Source organism: Malania oleifera, chromosome 4, assembly GCF_029873635.1.
Source record: "Malania oleifera isolate guangnan ecotype guangnan chromosome 4, ASM2987363v1, whole genome shotgun sequence".
In the NCBI taxonomy this organism is placed as follows: domain Eukaryota; kingdom Viridiplantae; phylum Streptophyta; class Magnoliopsida; order Santalales; family Ximeniaceae; genus Malania; species Malania oleifera.
Genome location: NC_080420.1, coordinates 122,322,432 through 122,328,026, shown reverse-complemented (window position 1 = coordinate 122,328,026; position 5,595 = coordinate 122,322,432). Strand labels below are relative to the sequence as shown.

Here is a 5,595-nt window from a genome sequence, read left to right as displayed (position 1 = left end):
GACAAATTTGTTGATGACCAAATTTGGGTGACTAGAATATGATAAATAGAAAATATGTTGCCTTAGAACTAACAACATTTTGGCTTCAAGTGATGAAAAAACTCTGATTCTGGGTGTCATTTCTGTAATTTGGATTTATGTGGGCCATCCTTTAAGCACATATGATGCCATTATAAAGCTCGCTCATGCCAAGAAAAAACTCAAAATAGATGGCTGGAAAACTCTTCCTTGTACAGGTTCTTTCATCATTTAAAAACTTGCTTAGAATACCAGGAAAGACATCCTCTTTGCAGGATAATTCTTTCACTGCGCATGCAACCCAGTTAAAATTTCAGGAATATCCTTCTTTTGTTCATAAATCGCAGGAGCTTTCAAAGCATAGTTTAGTTCTTCATGTGGAGGGTGTACTGTTGAAATCATCTTCTCTGTTTTCTTACTTTATGTTAGTGGCTTTTGAAGGTGGAGGCCCCTTAAGAGCTCTTATTTTGTTGCTTTCATATCGTTTTGTTTGTTTGATGAATCAAGCGAAGCAGCTGAATATCATGGTTTTTATATGCTTTTTTGGCATTATAAAGGATAGCTTTAAAATTGGAACAGTTGTTTTGCCCAAATTCTTCTTAGAAGACGTTGGTTTTGAATGCTTGGACATGGAGATGACATATAGGAGAATGGTAGGGGTAATTGACTTGCCAAGATTTATGGCGAAAGGATTTCTGAGTGATTATTTAGGGCTTGATATTGTTGTGGGAAGAGAGTTAAAGGTGGCTTGTGGGTATATTGTGGGTTTAAGGGTGGAAAAAAAGACAGTTACTGTTTTGAATGATTACTCTGGAGATGAGAAGATACTATTATCGGTATATGTTGCCTCAACAAGCCTCTCGATGAACAACTCCTTCTAAAATGTGAGGTTGTTATCTTAGAAGGCATCTCTCTCTCTCTCTCTCTCTCTCTCTCACGCACACACACACACACACACACACACACACACACACACATGCATGCATGCACATGCATTAGCTTCAGCCAGTGCAATCACTTTTCATTACATCCTTCCATTTGTATTTTTCTGATTCTTACCATTTATGATTTCATGTTGCACTAGGAGGTTTACGCAGTGACTAAAGGTGAGAAGAGGAACTGGAAGATCCTTCTAAAGAACAAGTACCCAAGGCCATTGATCTTCCATGATGGAAGATTGGCTTTTAGACCAACCTTGCTTGCCACCCTAGTCATGTTCTTATGGCTCCCTCTTGGGTTGTTTCTTTTAATCGTCAGGCTCATGTGTGGCCTAATGTTACCTATAAGATTTTGTCTCCTCGTTTGGCTTTTACTGGGATGAGAATCACAATATCAGGCACCCCTTCTACAAATAATGAAGGAAAAGCTAGGGCTGTACTTCATGTTTGCAATCACAGAAGTCCTATTGACCCTATTGGTATCTCACTTGGTCTCATGAAAAATATCATTGCAGTCACCTACAACCCAAGTCGGTTGGTTGAGGTGATTTCACCAGTCAAACTTGCCCGTCTAATAAGAAACAGAGAAAAAGATGCGAAGATAATGGAGATGGTGCTGAGCCGTGATCATGACCTTGTGGTTTGCCCTGAAGAAACTATTTGCAGGGAGCCATATCTGCTAAGCTTTTGTCCTTTATTTGCAGAGATGAACGATGAGATTGTCCCTGTTGCTATTGACATGAAAGGTAGCATGTTCTATGGCACGACAGCCACTGGGATTAAATGCTTAGATCCATTCTTTTATTTTCTGAATCCATGCCCTATTGTTACCATTAAGTTTCTTGAGAAGTTGCCAAAATCTTACACATGTCAAATTGGTGGCAAATCAAGGCTTGAAGTAGCTAATCACGTGCAAGTTGAGATTGCCGGAGCTCTAGGATTTGAGTGCACTAGTCTTACAAGGAGAGACAAGTACATGATATTGGCAGGTAATGAGGGGATTATATAGAATGGCAGTCGGATAAAAATATCTTATGAAGTGAAATGTATATTGTTTGTTTTTGCTTGTGCTAATGGGAACTAATTTCAGGGAATGGTTGAGAGTGGCTGTTTATCATGATGGTCATGATTAGCATAAAATGAGCTATAGACTAATTTGGTGTACTCAGTTCAAGTTTTCCTAGATCACATCACCTGTGTACATGTGTTCATACATGAGAACCATCATATTGTGCTCTCATGTGCTTTCTACCACACAAGAGGCATCCATTTGCAACACATATTGTTGTAGATAATGGGACTAAAACCTGCAAACCAAATTGTCAGTTTGTAGCTAGCGAGAGAATTGTTTGTTTCTCTTGCTTCAACAATGTTGTTTGGTTCCTATCCAATTATCCAAATGAGTATTTGTGTTGGTCACATTTGGTGTGATTATTATCCATGACATGTATTGTAGAAACTCGAACCCGAATAATAGAAGAAAATAAATATAAAAGAGAGGAATAAAGGAAAATAAAAGAAAAAGAAGAAATTGGGTAAGTCAGAGCCCAAACTGACAACAGTTTTGCAAGCTAGGAAAAAAAAACCGGTGCCGGTTTTGGGTCAACTGGGCGAGTCAACCACAAAAGCAGTTTCTATAGTTTCAGATCGAGATCCACCGTTCACCTCTCGTTTCTGGAAGAGTTTGCAGGACGCCTTGGGATCTCAACTCACCTTCAGTACCGCCTTTCACCCGCAGACGGATAGACAATCCGAGAGGACTATTCAGATTCTGGAAGATATGCTGCGGGCGTGTGTACTGGATTTTGGTGGTAGTTGGATCAGATACCTGCTGTTCGTCGAGTTCGCATATAACAATAGTTATCAGACCAATATTGAGATGACACTATATGAGGCTTTGTATGGTTGTCGGTGCCGATCTCCGTTGTACTAGGATGAGGTAGGCGAGCGACAGGTATTGGGTCCAGAATTAGTTCAGCAGACCTCTGCAAAGGTCAAACTTATCAGGGAAAAGATAAAAGCAGCACAGAGTCGGTAGAAGAGTTATGCAGATACTCGTAGACGGGAACTGGAGTTCGAGATTAAGGATATGGTATTTTGGAGGATTGCTCCAATGAAGGGAATAATGAGGTTTGGAAAAAAAGACAAGCTGAGTCCTCGATACATTAGACAGTTTGAGATCTTGGAAAGGATTGGTCCAGTTGCTTATCGAGTGGCGTTACCCCCAACATTGTCTAGAGTTCATAATGTCTTCCACGTATCAGTGCTGAGGAAGTATGTGTCAGATCCTATGCATGTGATCAACTATGAACCCTTAGAGATCGGGGATGTTTTGACTTACAAGGAGGTACCGGTTCAGATTCTGGATTGGAAAATACAGGAATTGCGTACTAAGAAAATACCGTTAGTGAAGGTATTGTGGCGTAACCGTGCGGTGGAAGAGGCTTTTTGGGAACTAGAAACAGAAATACGCCAGAAGTACCCACAACTTTTCAGTGAAGATCAGTATTAGACAGATTGGTACAGTTGAACAGGTAAGGGTTAGTCTTATGTGCAGGTAAGGTAAGGTAAGTATGAGTAGTTTGTTAGTTGTTTATGAGTTTTATGTATGGATGGTCTCTGAGAGAATTATGTATGGTATTGTGAACTCTCGAAATATTATGTATAACCACGGTATTCCTCCGCCATAAGTGAGGGAATTTAATAAACTTGGGATGGGACTGCTATGTGGGTGGCTACTGACTCTTTGGTAGAGACAGGTCATTACTCTAGGAAGTAACTAGTATTAGTTAGCAAATTTCGAGGACGAAATTTTTATGAGGGGAGATTGTAGAAACCCGAACCTGAATAATAGAAGAAAATAAATATAGAAGAGAGGAATAAAAGAAAATAAAAGAAAAAGAAGGAATTAGGTAAGTCAAAGACCAAACCGGCGACAGTTTTGCAAGCTGGACAAAAATATCAGCACCGCTTTTCGGTCAACTGGGTGAGTCAACCACAAAACCGGCGACGGTTTTGTGGGAACAGGGGAAACCGGCGCTGGTCTATAAATAAAAGTGAGCTCTTTTTTTTAGGAATCTCAAAATTTTTTCTTTTGGAGCTCTGCTAGGGTTTCAATTATTTTTCACTATAAGGCTCCTACTGACTCTCTTTTACTCCCGGATCACTCTCTCCCTTCCTGGCTCATAGGATCTCGTCGTTTCACCGATTCGAAAAGCTAGGGTTTTGGTTTTTCCGACCATTTGGGTTTCTTTTTCAGAAACAGGTAAGGGGATTAAGTTAAGTTAGCTTTTTAATGTATTTGAACTGTACGAAATGTTTTTGGAGTAAGTGTATTTATGTTTTCAGTTGATGTTTCAAAAACCGACCTTTCAAAAGAACCTTTTTCAAACCTAGGACATATGTTATTCTATTTTAAGTATAAATGAATGGTAGGAAGTTTGGTTTATCTTCTAAACCGATGATGCTATGTTTTTCGTGGTTGCCTACGGGCTATGTTTTAAAATTCGGGAAATTGTGTGGCAGGTGAATGATATGTATGTACTACTTATTAACCGAAATGATGAATGTTTGTGAGATACTGGAACTGTTTGTAAAAATGCAGGGGGTTTATATGTATGATGGCCGCGAGGGTCGGGCTTTATATGATGGTCGCAAAGGCCGAGTTTTATACTATGACAGGTTTTATATGAAATGAGTTGAAATATGATTTTATATTACTTAAATTGCATGATATGCTTTAGGAACCCTAAGGACCCTTATGTTATGAGCACGATACCATTGCTAAAGGTTCTTTATGTGGCCGTGTGCGCCCACACTGTACTACGAGAGTGGTGTGGGTGGTTTCAGCCGATTAGCCTCGATAGAGGGTGTACCTTCCCTGGAAGCCTGGACTTTCAGGATGTGGTAGGGTAATTAGAACCACGCAAGCAATTTGCGGATGCCTACGTAGTTGGAGTAAGACGCGGATGTATATTTGACCTTGTCTAGGTTGATCACCCTAGACTTTTTCTAGTCTTCGGGCCGCACAACCCTGATCACGGGGGTTTATAAATGGCGTTTAGTCCTAGGGATTGTACTTTATGCATATCTGTAGATTTATGTAAATGATGTTATGTAATTAATGAAGTGTTTATATCAGGAAAATGAGACAAGTATTTTCAACTGTATCAGTACGTACAATGTAAAATAGCTATTTTCGGTTAAATGCATGCTGCCCACACACTGATATTAACTTGATCATCCTTATTGAGAAGTGTCTCACCTCAGTATACAAATCATCTTTTCAGGGAATAACAGGTATTGTGCTTAGCAAGATCAGGGGGTGAAAGTTAGAATAGTTTCTTTTTGGGAAGATGTGTATGATCTTAGGTGTATGTAAATTATGTTGTACAACTCTTGACTTTTATAATGGTTGTATGGACCAAACTAGTCATCCTTTTTGGGTCGAATTGTAATATGGATGTTTGAAAATTTTTATGTAAGAAAGGAACTTAGAACTCTGGTAATGTATGTTTGGAGATTGTTTCATTACTTCCGATGTATTTGTTATGATAAATATGGTATTAGGTACATAGACATCACCAAAGTAGCACCCCAAGCCCACGTGGTGGGTCGGGGTGTTACATACATGTTTGTG

General features: G+C 39.5%; 1 pseudogene; it reads left to right on the top strand.

The window, feature by feature from the left end:
- Window positions 1-209: 209 nt before the first annotated feature.
- Window positions 210-5,239, top strand: LOC131153981 (probable glycerol-3-phosphate acyltransferase 2; annotated as a pseudogene).
- The last annotated feature ends 356 nt before the right edge of the window (window positions 5,240-5,595 follow it).